At 34.8% G+C, this 16,100-nt stretch overlaps 1 protein-coding gene and 1 pseudogene across 1 annotated transcript in view; one reads left to right on the top strand and one right to left on the bottom strand.

Annotated features, from left to right (window-relative positions):
- Positions 1 to 16,100, bottom strand: part of LOC100356485 (protocadherin-15) — a 1,660,811-nt gene that overhangs the window by 1,601,363 nt on the left and 43,348 nt on the right.
- Positions 1,411 to 2,384, top strand: LOC138845287 (elongation factor 1-alpha 1 pseudogene; annotated as a pseudogene).

The following is a 16,100-nucleotide window of genomic DNA, read 5'->3' on the forward strand; positions in this document are numbered from 1 at the left end:
ATCTAAGGGGAACATCTGAAGGAACACCTGTGCAGCCCCCAGAGAGCCGGCCGGCGGTGTGCCGCTCCCCTGCGGAAGTGGGGAATGTGGCCAGGGGGAATTGCCCTTCCACGGAGGTGGAAGGGATAGTGGCCAACCCGGGAAGAGCCAGCGGCAAGCCCGGGGAGGGCCGAGCAGACGAAGGAACAGCGCAGGGTCCTGTGTCGTTCCTCCACGAAGACGGGGAGCGACACAAAACCACTTCACTCCTGCCAGATGGCTATTATGCAAAAGTCAGAAAGTAACAATTGCTGAGGAGAACGCTGATAAAAGGGGAAGTCTTATACACTGTTGGTGGGAAAATAAACAAATGCAGACTCTGTGGAAAACAGTATGGAGATTTCTTTTAAAAACTAGAAACAGACTTGCAAATGATCCAGCAATCCCACTACCAGGTATATACCCACCACCATGTTTATAACAGGACTATATTACCATTTTCAATATGGTCTCAAACTTTTAAAATTCAAATTAAATCTCTTTAGTAATTTAGGATATGTCAAAAGATGCCTAGCTATAGGGAAAATATTACATAGCAATGTTTTTCCCATCAGCCAGGAGGGAAAACAATGAAGGAAAACAGCAGGAAGTAGGTCAGAACAGCAACACTTGGTCAGCACACATTTCACAGTGAACTCTCAGACTACTAGTGCTAATGTTTTCTTTAATTTTGTAAATGGATTTGTCATACCCAACAATGTTAATACATGCACATACCAAAGGATTTGATCATCTTCTGTCTTGCTTGTCTAACAATTATTGTCTTATCTAGTTGTGAGTTTGAATTGTCTGTGATTCTTGGAAAAATATAACACCAAGAAACACACTCAGAAGTTCTGATCCATAATTCTTCATTGGAGCCTGGAAAATCCCACATGATTATGACACCATAGATCCAGAGGCAGACATGTTGAGAGCACTAAAACACTCACCACTTATGAAAACATAGTGCATTGCACACTATAAATCATGGCAGCAAAGAGTAATATCTCCATATAATATCAATGATCTTCAGATTTTCCCTTTGGTTGACAGTGTATTATTAATATTCCAACTTTTTGCGTCCTGTGACATATCTGCTAACCATACTGCCTCTTCATCAATATATCTTTTTGAACTAGTACTAACATAATAATACAATTCTGGGTTAATAAATATGTATATTAACTTTTAAATATAATGTTAAGCAAATATATATAAAATATAGAAAATAGACACAATTAACTGTAATATCAAATTCCATTGTAATAACTTTAAAAATATAAGTTCATTTCACTTTTGTTTTGTATAAAAATTATATTCCAGCATTTTTTGTCAATGGATTTGCCAACCAAACAGAGTAGTGAAAACTATCACTAAATCAAAGCCAAAATGGGGAAGGAAAAGGTTTATATCAACATTGTCATCATTGGACCCATGGATTCAGGCAAGTCCACCACTACTGACCATGTGATTTACAAATACGGTGGCACTGACAAAAGGAGCACTGATACATTTCAAATGGAGGCTGCAAAGACAGGAAAGGGCTCTTTCAAGTATGTCTGGTCTCTGACAATCTGAAAAAGCAAAGTGTGAGTATGGTATCACCATCAATGTCTCACTGTGGAAATTTAGAGCCAGCAAGTATTACGTGACTATCATTAATGCCCCAGGACACAGAGACTTCATCAAAAGCGTGATTACAGGCACATCTCCGGCTTACTGTGCTGTCCTGATTGTTGTGGCTGGTGTTGGGGAATTTGAAGCTGGTATCTCCAGGAACGAGCAGATCCCTGAGCACGCCCTTCTGGCTGCTACACTGAAATAACTCAATGTCAGAGTGAACAAAACAGATTCCACTGAGCCACCCTACAGCCAAAAGAGATACGAGGAAATCGCTAAGGAAGTCAGCAACTAGTGATTTGCCACAGCCCTGACACAGTAGCATTTGTGTGAATTTCTGGTTGGAATGGTGACAACATGCTGAAGCCAAGTGCTAATCTACCTGGGTTCCAGGGATGGAAAGTCACCTGCAAAGATGACAATGCCACTGGAACCGCACTGCTTGAAGCCCTTGTCTGTGTCCTCCCACTCACTAGACCAACTGACAAACCTTTGTGTTTGCTCCTACAACCTATTTACAAAACTATAGGTATAGTGTAAGTACTGTCCTAGAGGGCCTATCTGGCATGGTGGTAACCTTTGTTCAAGTCAATGTCTCAGCTGAAGTGAAGTCTGTTGAAATGCAGCATGAAGCTGTGAGTGAAACTCTCCCTGGGGATAATGTGGGATGCAATGTCAAGAACATATCTGTCCAAGATGTTCACCATGGCAATGTTGCTGAAGCTAGCATTGTGGCCCACTAGCAGAAGTGGCTGTCTCCATTGTTCAGGTGAAACAAAGTTTCTCAGTTAAAACAAAGCTAAATGAGAAAAAATGTTAAATATGTAAAAATTTTTAAAAATTAAAATTATGTTCCTGGTGAAAATTCTTTCCATTTTTTAAAGACAGAGTTTCATAGTTCATTTAAGGTACTCCAGAAAGATCATTTGGAAACAAGAGAGAACATGTATTGAAGAAGGGGCTCAGATAGGATAGTATAGCATCACCTGAAAAGTTGGTTAATATACTCTCACAGAACAAAAGCCATGAAATTAATCTTCGAAAAGAAATCAGAGTGAAGATACAATGACCTTTGAAAACAGATGTTAACAGCTTTCCACATCATTAAGCATTTTATATAAAAATATTTTATTATAGTCAGGTCAGGAAAATGCATTTTGCACTTCTTAAAACTAAATTAGTATGAAATTTTTGCATTTTTAGGCAAATCATTCTCATTTTTTCCTACTTGACTACCAAAAAACTTTATCATTGTACCTGCTTAAGAATTACATAGAAGGTATTTATCCAAAAGTAATTCTGTATTTACACTTCCGTACAGAACAGAACAACAGGGGCCAGCAGGTTAAGCCATGGCCTACAGTGCTGGCAGCCCAGGTGGGTGCCATTTTGAAATCTGGCTGCTCCATTTCTCATTTAGTTCCCAGCTAATGAGCTTAGGAGAGCATGGCCCGGGTTATTGGGCCCCTGCACCCATGTGGGGAGACCTGGAGGAGGCTCCTGGCTCCTGGCTTCAGATTGGCCCAGCTCTGGCTATGGCTGCCATTGGGAGTGAACCAGTGGATGGAAGACCTCTCTCTCTCTTTCTCTCTTTCTGCCTCTCCTCTCTGTGTGTACCTCCGCCTTTCAAGTAAATACTAAAATAAATCTTAAAAAGAACAGAACAACAGTGAGCTTCATTAGTGATAACTGTGTTTTCCTACTCCTCCTCCTAAGTGTTTTAACTACAGTCTTTGAAAAAGCACACACAATTCAGAAACAGTGTGAGCTGTGAGCTGACGGCTCCTGAGAAGATAGTCTTAGTCCCAAATGTGACTCTTAATTCACCTATTTCATAAAGAAATTCCATGAACATAGCATTTGCTTGTGATAAGAAATAAGACTTACACAGTATATTTTAAAATCAATGATCTCATGGAAACACAAGGGTAAACTTGTGGAAAGAGAAGAGAAGCATATATTTTAACTTCAATGCCAGTAGGTGCCATATTAAAAAGATCTTGAAATTAGGTATCAATTTAGAAAAAGAGAAAAAGAAAAACTAGTAGCATGGTAAACTCAGTAAGAAAATAACCCAATATTATTACAAATAAAATGTCTAATAATAGATGCCCCAGTATAAAGTTAAGTTTTCAATTAAGATTTTAAATGGCATTTTTAGATTTTTTTTCTTGTGTCATTTTAGGAGATTTTTATCAATAGTCATTAAGGCTTCTACACTAGAGCTTCTTGCTTAAAATTATAACACAATTCCTACAGATATCCTTTGATTTTCTGATTTTTTTTTTTTTTTTTTTTTTTTTTTTTTTTAGTATTCTGGTAACAAATTAACAATCCCAGGGCTAATAAGATTAATCATGCTAACAATCCATGCTTACTTCAGCATGTTAAGGGTTACTCTTCTAAGGGAGAATTAAAGTCATGAAGGGCATAGAATTTTGCTTTAGTTGGAAATTTACATTTGAAAATCATCATTGTTCCTTGTTTACTAGTTTACACAAACTGCTCAGCAATAAACTAGAAACAAGATTAGCTACTTTATGTAGATGTAGCAATGATTGAATGAAACCTTTTAAAAGATAGAAACATGCATCAGGTGTTTTTTGTTTTTTTTTTTTTTTTTTTTTTTTTATGCAGGTATTCCTTGCTATGGAGTAGAGTCAGTGCAGTCCTAGCATAATGGTACTTGGAGGGTGGTGACTTAATCCAATTACAGCGTTTGAGATAAACACCTCAGTAAAGTAAATGCATTATCAATTTTTAAAGCTAGGACTACTGCAGCATTGATTCCAGTTTTTGTCATCTACATAACTTAACAGACTGCTACTTTAAACTTTTTCTTAGTCTAAAAGCTAGTATTCTTGTAAACTAGGTGTGTTATCTCCACATTTTATTCATTATATAATGTAGGAGATTAATGTATTTAAACATTATTTTCTGTTTTGCAGTACCAGTGTAATTTTCAGATATCTAGTTCTAAAAGGGGTAAGGATGAATCTTTATAGGAGCAGAGTTTTTATATGAAATAGATGTGAAGCTAATATAAATTCAAATTAGAATATTATATTTTATGAGATTAAATATAATCCTCATGATAGTCACAAAGAAAATAGCTACAGAAAATATAAAAAGTACAGATAAAAGAACTGAAATGTTCCTCAACTCAACATTAAGCAGAAGAATAATGTAAGAACTAAGGGATACAAAAAGCTATAAGGTATGTGCAAAAACAGATCACAAAATGACCATAGTATCATCTTGTAGTAACTCATTTACTTTATATGTAAACGGATGAGACTATGAAATCAAAAAGTAGATATTGGAATGATGCATTTAAAAACATGATTCTACTGTACGCAATGTATGAGAGACTCAACTTTAGATCCAAAGACAAAAATACATTGAAAGTGAAAGGATGGGAAAAAATATTCCATATAAAATAGTAACCAGAGAATAACAGTATATAAATATCAGGTAAAATCTATTTTAAATAAATATGTGAGAGAAACCAGAATATCAAACATTAATAAAATATTCAATATGCTAAGAAGCAACAAGGAATATTAACATGCACACATTAACATTCAAGTATATGTATGAAGCATTTATCAAATTCAAGAGAAGAAATCTTATAATAATTATTGGAGACATCAATAGACATTCTTAATAACAGAAAAAAAAAAAACAGACACAAAATAAGAGATAAGCATGGAAAATATCAGGGCCGGCGCCGTGGCTCACTAGGCTAATCCTCTGCCTTGTGGCGCCGGCACACCGGGTTCTAGTCCTGGTCCGATCGCCGAATTCTGTCCCGATTGCCCCTCTTCCAGGCCAGCTCTCTGCTGTGGCCAGGGAGTGCAGTGGAGGATGGCCCAAGTCCTTGGGCCCTGCACCCCATGGGAGACCAGGATAAGTACCTGGCTCCTGCCTTCGGATCAGCGTGATGCGCCGGCCGCAGTGCGCCAGCCGTGGTGGCCATTGGAGGGTGAACCAACGGTAAAAGGAAGACCTTTCTCTCTGTCTCTCTCTCTCACACTATCCACTCTGCCTGTCAAAAAAAAAAATATCAGAAAGGGAGAGCCCACAAAACATAATACATCACACATAACTCTAACCAAGAACAATGGAACAGGCATTAAATTCACAAATTTTTGGAAAGTAAGCACATGTTTCTACCCTGTCAATGGATCAAATAAGAAATAACAAGGGAACTTAAAAAATACCTTGAGATAAAGAAAAACTAAAATATAGAATATCAAAATTTATAAGACACAGCAGAATAATAATGAGGAAAATTCATGATTATAAATATTTACATTTAAAATCAAGAAAGTATGCAGGCGCTGTGGTGTAGTGGGCAAAAGCCACTGCCTGTAGTGTCAGCATCCCATATGGGCGCCAGTTCAAGTCCTGGCTGCTCCATTTCCCATCCAGCTCTTAGCTATGGCCTGAGAAAGCAGTAGATGATGGTCCAAGTCCTTGGGCCCCTGAAACCACATGGGAGACTTGGAAGAACCTCAAGTTTTCTTGCTTCAGATAGGCCCAGCTCCAGCTATTGTGGCCATTTGGGGAGTGAACCAGAGGATGGAAGTCTCAGTCTCTATCTCTCTCTCTCTCCCCCTCTCCCCCTCTGCCTGTCTGTAACTATGCCTTTCAAATAAATAAATAAATCTTTAAAAATAAAAAATTAAAATTTAAAAAAATCAAGAAAGCAAGATCGAAAAAGACAAATGTCATATGTTTTCTCTGATTGTAGCAGCTAATATAGGGTACAAAATACCCTTAATGCATATGAGTGAAATTGCCATCTTACTGTGTACAGCCCTTGTCTACAGTCCTATGGAACAGTGATCCTCCCACTTTCCATTTGTTGAACTCTTTATTTAGTAAGAATTAAGTCTATGATTATAGCATAAATTAAAAATATGTTTTGGGAAAAACTAAAATAAAAGAAGGAAAGAAAAGAAAAGGAAGGAGGGATGGCAGTATCATTATATTCTTAGAATTGTATGTATGAAATATATGAAATTTTCTCTCCATATATTAATTTAAAAAAGAAAAAGTCAAAAAAAACCTCACATCAATCACCTAACTTTATAACTTATGGATCTAGAAAGAGCAAGATAAACCTAAAACAAGAATAGGGAAGATGATGAACATAGGACTGACCAAAAGTAAAAGACAAAAAATTAGAGAAAAATCAACAAAACCAGAAGCAGCTTTTTGAAAAGATAAACAAAATTGGTTAGCTAAATGGACCAAGAAAAACATGACAAATTACTAAAATTATAAATGAAAATAAGGACTTTTTTTAACCAATTCTACAGAACTAAAAGGGATTGCAGGAGACTGTTATAAACAATCATATTCCAAAAAATTTAATAACCTAAATGAAATGGATTAATTTCCACAGAAACAAACCAAGAATAAGCAAGATGAAATACAGAAATGTGAACATAGTGTAACTTCTTTGATTGAAACAGTAATTAAAAATCTGTCAGAATATGCCCTATATTTTACAGCTTTATCAGTGAATTCTGTAAAACACTTAAAGAACTAACACCATTCCCTCCCAAGCTTATACAAAATTTTATGAGAAGGGAACACTCCCAAAACTCATACAATGAGAACATTTTCCTAATATCATAGCTACATCCCTCAAGAATACCAGTGTAAAAATCTTCAAAAAGTACTTGAGAACCAAGGTGAGTGGCATATTCAAAGGATTATATACCACAAGCTCATGGGATTTATTTCTGGATATTGTAAGTGGCTCAAACCTACAAAAACTAACCAGTACATTACACTACAATAACAAAGTATAAGAAATATGTAATCATCGAAATTGTTGCACAAAAATGATCTGACAAGATTCAGCATCTTTTCCTGATAAAACAGGCAATGAATCGGGACTAAAATGAAACTACCTTGACATAATAGGAAACATATGTGAAAAGGCCACAACAAACATGATAAGCAATGTGGGGAAAAGATACCCAATACACTATGTAAACTAGTGTAACCATTGTGGAAGAGAGTATGGAAATGCCTCAGAAATCTGAAAATAGATTCACCACATGACCCAGTCATCCCACTCCTGGGAATTTACCCAAACAAAATGAAATCAGCCTATGAAAGAGTGATCTGTACTCCCATGCCTACTGCAACTCAATCCACAATAGTTAAGGTGAAATCAACCCAGACGCCCATCAACTGGTGACTGGATAAAGAAAATGTGGTGTACATACATGTGAAATACTACTCAGCCACTAAAAAAAGAATGAAATCCTGTCTTTTGCAACACAGTGGATGCAACTGAAACCATTATGCTAGTGAAATAAGACAGTCTCAACAAGACAAACATCATGCCTCTCTGATATGTGGCAGCTAATATAGAATACAAAAAATGTATATAGGAATGAAATGGTCACTTTGGGATATGATTGCTATTTTTAGCTCATGTTTACACTCTTGTGGAACTGTGGTCTTCCTACTTTTTATTTGTTGACTATTATGATTAATGGCTAATTAAGACTGTGATTACATAGTGGTTTGAAATTACGTTTTTGCAAAAAGTAAAGAAAAAAAAGGAACGAGGAGGATGGAGTGGGAAAGGATGGAAAGTGTTATTATCTTCTTAGAATTGTTCTCTTTATAATGATAAAAATTAAAAATAAAAGAAAGCTTGAAAGCTGACCCATTAACATTTTGAATAAGGAGAGGACTTCTGTTTTCCACTCCTATTCACTGGAACTAGAAGTTGTAGTCAGTGCGATTGTGCAAGAAAAATAAATAAAAGGTATCCAAATTGGACAGTAAGAAGTAAAATTATCTGTTTGAAGATGACATGGTCCTATTTATAGAAAACACTAAGGATTTCTAAGAAAGCATAGCTAATAAATGTATTCAACAAATTCACCACACAAGTATCAAGTATGTAATTATGAACAGTCTGAAAATAAAAGTAATAAAAATTATATTTCCAATAAAACCATAAAAACAAGTTACTTATGGATGAACTTAACAATGGAAATGAAAGACTTGTAAAAAGAAAACAAGACAGCTAAAATATGTGATAGCTAAATATGGAATTAATCAAGGTGCTCATCCTTAGATGAATGGATAAAGAAAATGTGATACACACACATACACATACACAATCACCATGAAATATTATTCAACATAAAAAATAATGAAATTCTACCATTTATAATAAAATGATGAAAGTAAAGGATAGCATGTTGAGTGAAATAAGCTGGACACTAAAGGCAAATACCACAAGATATTAAAAAATAAATAACAAAACAAAGAAATGTATTACTATTGCTACAAACACATTTTTTGTGAAACACTGCTTTATTTTGGTCAAAACAATAATTATGAATGTTTTATTACTATAGTTTAGATTTTATGAAAGAAAGCCAGGAAATATACCTTAGAGAATGAATTTTAAAAAATGGGGAAGGGCATCCCATGTTCATGATCAGAAGGCTTAACGGTGGTAAAATGTCAATGTTTTTGCTTTTTGGAGAAACAGTGTAATCCATCCTAAAATTCATGTGGGGTCTCAAGGGACCGCAGATAATACAAAGTAAACCTGACAATAAAAATAATCTGAGTTATTTACATTTTCTGATTTCAAAATCTACTAAGGAGTTATGGAAAGCAAAACAGAGAAGTAATGGCATAGTGACAGACATTTGGACTAAAGGAATAGGATAAATTGCACAGGAGTCAACCCTCACCTATTTGGTTAAATGATTGAACATCAACAAGAAACCAATCAATAGAAAAGGAGAGAATTTTCATTTAATGGTGCTAGGAAAAGTTGATATCCATATGCAAGCTAATAACGTTGGTTCATTACTCAAGACAATATACAAAACAGAAGTAAAAAATGGATGTATAGCCTAAATTGACTACTTAAAACCATAAACTCTGAGAAAGAAATGACAAAAGCTTTACTACATTGATTGTGGCAATAGTTTCTTAGACAGCATACCAATTGTATAGGCATAAAAGCAAAAGTAGACAAATGGATCCTTTTTTTTTTTTAAATGTACATTCAGAGAAAATACCAAAAGAGCAAAAATCTAATCTAAATATAGGAGAAAATTTACGAATTATGTATCTGTTAAGCAATCAAAATCCAGAACATGCAGACAACTCCTAAATTCTACAATGGCAGCAACAAAACAACAAAAAACCCAAGCTGGTTAAAAAAATGGAGTAAAGGTCTAGAATAGACATTCTCCAAATGTTCAGGAAAGACATAAAAAGATGTTCAAAATCACTAATCATTAGAGAAATGGAAATCAAAACTACAGCAAATTATCATTTCACACCCATTAGAATGCTTTGCTGCTATTAAAAAAAAATAACTTCAGGGGCCAAAGATGCTATGGCGCAGTGGGTTAAAGCCCTGTCCTGAAGCGACAGCATCCCATATGGATGCCGGTTCTAGTACCCATTGCTTCTCTTCTATCCAGCTCTCTGCTATGGCCTGGGAAAGCAGTAGAAGATGGCCCAAGTCTTTGGGTCCCTGCATCCATGTGGGAGACCTGGAAGAAGCTCATGGCTCCTGGCTTCAGATCAGCTCAGCTCCGGCTGTTGCAGCCATCTGGGGAGTGAACCAGTAGATAGATGACCTCTCTCTCTGTAACTCTGTCTTTCAAATAAATAAAACAAATCTCTAAAAAAAAAAAAAAAAAAAAAAAAAAACTACAGAAAACAACAAGTTTGTCAAGGATATGGAGAAATTGGAGACTTCATACACTGTTGATGGGAATGCAAAGTGATAAAACTGCTGTTGAAAACATTATGCTGATTTCTTAAAAAAAAAAAAAAAACACGGAATTAACATATGATCCAAACTTCTCACTTCTAGGTATACACCAAAGAATACCAAAGCAGATTCTCAAAAAGCTATTCCACCCAAGGTATTAATGCCTGCCCTGGGTAGATATATGGGATATATCTTTGAGAAGCACTACCATAAATACTGATGTTAAGTTATATATGTTTTATGAATCATAAAGATGGTAAAGTTACTTATGCAATAAGATGTTTCAGCGCTTTCACAAATACGGAACAAGATATGACAGAACTTTTACTGCAGATGAATATGCAGTAAGATAAACTTTTAGAGGTAGTGATAAGCTTTTCCTTGGTCCATACTTGTATAACCTGCCTTCATAAGGTACCTATTCTAGTGTTGTGCTTGCCCACACTCTGTATGTGTCCATAAAAGAGAAGCTTAAAACTGTTCAGTTATTTACTTACATAAATCTGAATTCTTAAGAAAACATATTTTAACAACAAATATTTCCAAATCATATCAAAGACTCAAAGACATACTGTTTGATTTTGCATAAAATTTTGCAAAAACAAAAAAACAAAAAAACAAAAAAACACAACCACTTTAAATGAAACATCACCAGGGAGAATGTTTTAGGCTATTTTACTATGTTTCTGAAGAAATGTGAGTGAATTTTCTATTTCACATTTCTGAAAATAACCTACTTTACAAAATAAGAAAAAACAAACCACAGAAAAATAGTAATAAAAGTATGGTGTTTAATGTAAACTCACTTGGAGTAATCTGGTAAACTTGACTCCATTTCTGCCTGTGTCTGTGACTCATCACCCCATTACTAGCAAATGTGTTTTAAATCTTATATTACTCTCCTGAGGAAGAGCGAATGCAACAATAACTGCTCAGAAAACCTATGAGGTAACATTGCCATTGTCTCTGATAGCACTAAACTTTTTCCCTACAAAAAAAAATCTATACAAAAGCACAGATAAAGCCACACGGCATATTTGTGTAATTCAAATTGGGCAAAATAAAACTCTTTGTTCTCAAACATGGGATCACAGTGAGATTTTTGTCCTAAATTCTTATAGTCACTTACATTGTCTATGTCAAAATTGTATTCGTATATTTTTTCCCTTGTTTCTGAAAACTACTGGAACTCCATGTTGCATTTCTTTGATAGCTTCTTCATTTCTAACTGTTCTGTCCAGAAAATATCTGGTTAGTGAACAAATACAAACACCATAAAAAAAAAAAACGAAAGGCAAATATTATTAAGTGGTTCTTAGATCATTTTTAAGAAAAAAATTGTGTATAAGCGAGTGCTATTTTCTTTATATTTTAGAACAAGTTTTTACAAAAAATTTATTTAAGTTATACAAGTTTCATATATTTCCTATATGCAGATTTAGGAACATAGTGGCATTTACACCCCCGGACTCCCCCCCGCCCACACTCCAACCCTTCCTCCCTCTCCCTCTCACTTTCCCACTCCTAATTTTTTTTTAACTTTTATTTAATGAATATAAATTTCCAAAGTACAGCTTATGGATTACAATGGCTTCCCCCCCATAACGTCCCTCCCACCCGCAGCCCTCCCCTTTCCCACTCCCTCTCCCCTTCCATTCACATCAAGATTCATTTTTGATTCTCTTTATATACAGACCCACTCCTAATTTTTACAAAGATCTACTTTCAGTTTACTTAATGATTGTATAGTTAACCCTGCTCTAAGCAAAAAGAGTTCAACAAACAGTATGAAGAATCAAAAAAAAAAAAAAATTGTTCCTTAATGGAAGACAAATCAAATCTCAAAATGTCTCTATCACTCCCATACATGACATTTCAGGTACTCTATTAGTTACCTCGGATCAGAGAAAAAATGATATCTGTCTTTCTGGAGCTGCCTCATTTCACTGTGTATGATGTTTCCAGTTGCATCCACCTCGTTGGAAAAGAGAGAATTTCAATTTTTTTTATAGATGGGTAGTATTCCATTATGGTATATGTACCATAATTTCTACTCAAAAGTTTATGGGCCCCTGGGTTAATCCCATATCTTAGCTATTGTGAATTGTGCTGCAATGGACAGGGGGCACAGATACCTCTTTCATATTCTGATTTCTTTCAGTTTGGGTAAATTCCCAGGAGTGGGATGGCTGGGTCATATAGTAAGTCTATATTCAGATTTCTGAGGTATCGCCATACTGTCTTCCACAGTGACGTCACTAGTTTAAATTCTCACCAGTAGTAGATTAAGGTACCTTTTCCCCAACATCCTTGCCAGCATTTATCATTTATTGATTTCTGTATGTGGGCCATTCTAACTGGAGTGAGGTGAAACCTCATTGTGGTTTTGATTTGCATTTCCTTGATGGCTTGTAATCCTGAACATTTTCTCAAGTATTTGTTGGCCATTTGAATTTTTTCTCTAGAAAAATGCCTATTCAAGTCTATTTCCTATTTCTTAACTGGATTGTTTGTTTTGTTGTTGTTGAGTTTCTTGAAATTTTTATAGATTCTGGATGTTTAAGCCTTTATTAGTTGCATGGTTTACAAATATTTTCTCCCATTCTGTTGGTTGCCTCTTCATTTTGCTGAATGTTTCTTTTGCAGTACAGAAATTTCTCAGTCTGATGTATGTAATACAATTTGTCAATTTTGGCTTTGATTGCCTGTGCTTCTGGGGTCTTTTCCAAGAAGTCTTTGCCAATGCCAATATCTTGCAGAGTAGAATGTAGAACCAGTTTTGATAGACGTCTAGTACTATACTAGCTAATAGAGATGATTTTGGACTCAAGTGTTACTGGAAATAGTTTATAGAAAAAATATTCATTTATCTTTAAATATAATATTCTAAGACACTGACTGCATTTTACCTGATATTTTATGAAGCTCAGGAGGCAATTTTTGCTTTGGGATAACATCTGTGAATCTGCATTGTGAAGCAATAGGAAATATGACTTGATACTCAACAATTGTAAAATCTGCTTTAAATATGACTTGAAGAATGTATTTTTGTAGACAGTAACATATATTTATTTATTCTGGGAGTATAACAATTTAAACTAAAGTATACAATTTATTATGATACATGAGTATATAGACTAATAAATATATTGTCAAGGCAGCAAGTATTTCCAAATGCTTTGACTTCCATTCAGCCTTAACACAAAGTCTATTATCTGAAACATATTTAAATTATTGTTACCATTTCTTTATTGCATGATATAAATTACTTTTTGTTTCAAAATATTATTGTTTGTTTTCTTGGCGTTGGAAAACAGTATAATCATTACTTTTAGCTGCTCCTAATACATTAAACACATTTTACAGAGGAAACTTTTACAAAACCAACACCAAAAATAAAATCCTTTAAACATCTTTTTCATAAATAAGAAAGTTGAAAGGATTTATGAATAAATTAGTTCTTATAAAAATACCAAATATGTACCTTTATTAAAGAAAAGGTAATAAGTTAATCTTTTGTTCTTAATAGATACTTTAAGAACGCTACAGCAACGTATTCCATCTAAATAATAGATATGTGTACCATAGAAACCATTCAAAAGGTCAACCAGAACAAATTTTCCAAATTAGTTACTAATATTTCACAATCAATTAATAGGTTAAAAATAATTATATTTTCAGAAGTACCTTGACTTTGTTATAGTTTGCAATCATTGCATATATGTAACAATTGTATAACCTGAAGCATAAATTTGAGGATGAATTACAAAAATATAGATAGTAAATTAATGAAAAAGATAGTCTGGAATTGAATATAGATGTTCTAACTTTTATAAGTCTGAGCTTAAGTAATTGCACTGAATTCTAGAAATTTATATGCTGTTATATTTTTAATTTTTTTTTTAATTTGTTTCCTTGAAAAGCAGATTTACAGGAAGGGAGGCAAGGAAAGGGAGAGGAAAAAGAAGAGAGAGGGAGAAGGAGAAGAAAAGAGAGAGAAGGAGGTGGGGGAGGGAGGAAAGAAAGAAGGAAAAGGGGGGGGAGAGGAGGAGGGAGAGAGAGAGAGTGAGAGAGAGAGAGAGAGAATCTTCCATCCTCTAGTTCATTACTCAAATATGGTTGGGCCAGGCTGCAGCCAGGAGCCAGGAACACCATTCAGTTCTCCCATATGGGCAGCAAGAATTCAAGTAACTGGACTATTGTCTGCTCCCTCCCAGGCACACCAACAGGGAGCTACATCAGAAATGGGACCCGATTCCCGATTCCAGGCACTCAGATATGGGATGCAGGGATCCTAAGTGGTGGCTTAACTCCTTGTGCCACAAAGCCTGCTCAGTCTAGCATCTCATGTGATACATCCTACAAAGCAATAACATTGTAGGTAGATAATCAAGAGTAGCATTTGTCCACTACAGTATTCTGTATCTACCAATCTTCTTGGTACAGACCTTAAAAAATTATGATTTTTAATAAAAATGTTATTTAGTTGTTTTCAATAGTATATGAAGTTGTAAAATACTTTCAAGGAATGACTATGAGACATATAATTGCTCTGTGCCCTTTTTAGACCTCTATTCCACCTTAGAAAATTGATGTTGAGATTATCAAAATAAAATGGCTGACATTTTTTATGGTTATACAGTAGCATTTAGGAAATTTTGTTGGTATCTTTTAGGCATGTACACTTCCAAATGATTATAGATTATACTCATAGAAGATTTTTCTTGTGATATATAATAAGAAAGTAATCTATATTTGTATACATAATGTATAATAGATGCTCAAAAAGATACTGTCCATATCATATCACAGTATGATGATATATCACAGATGATACTATATATATATATATATATCAGCACACTTGTTTTTGATCTGAGACTATTGCAAGAATTTGGAAAATATGTTAAACACAGTTTAATCCATATAAAGGCTATCTTATTACAGTATGCTAAATTTTAAAAACTAATGAATAAAAATAATTGTATGTTGCCTTGTTTATCCCAACCCCTGTTGAGACTATAGGTGCTGGAAAAAAGCAATGGCCAAGCAGATAACATTCCTGGAGTTTATAATGCACGTGGAGTGAATGAGGAGACCTAACAGCTAAAAAACAAACAAGCAAATACAGAATGTGTCCTGTAGGGATTTCTATTATGATGAAATGTAAAGAACATGCAGGAAGAAAGAGCAATGAGGTTATGAGAGTAATATGAAATTGCGATCAGGCAGGTCTGTTTGTGAAGGTTCCATTTTATCAAAGCTGAATGATGTAGGGGTGAAAGTCTGATATTAGGGAAAAGGGTGCGTATGCAAAGGGTACTGATGAAATGAAAAAGTCCAAAATAATATGGCTTGGAGTACCTGAAGAATAGCAAATAGGCCAGTATGGCTGATGCAAAGAAGTGCCTAGTAGAAAATTATTTCAGAAGGGTAACTGAAGGAATACATTGATCATCTATGCATCATAAATTCATTCTTTTAAATTTAGTAATTATAATATTTTATTTTTCTCTATAATATGATGTTATAAAAAGAATGCATCACTAATGGAGGCATAAGAGGTCTGTTTCAGGATCAGCAGTGCTATTACGGCATCAAGGGAATACATTTTTGAAAACATTTGTGTGCAGCAGCTGTGGTAGTGTTGAATTTCTCTTTTATTGGTTCTTCA

The sequence above is a fragment of the Oryctolagus cuniculus genome, chromosome 15 (assembly GCF_964237555.1).
Source record: "Oryctolagus cuniculus chromosome 15, mOryCun1.1, whole genome shotgun sequence".
NCBI lineage: Eukaryota > Metazoa > Chordata > Mammalia > Lagomorpha > Leporidae > Oryctolagus > Oryctolagus cuniculus.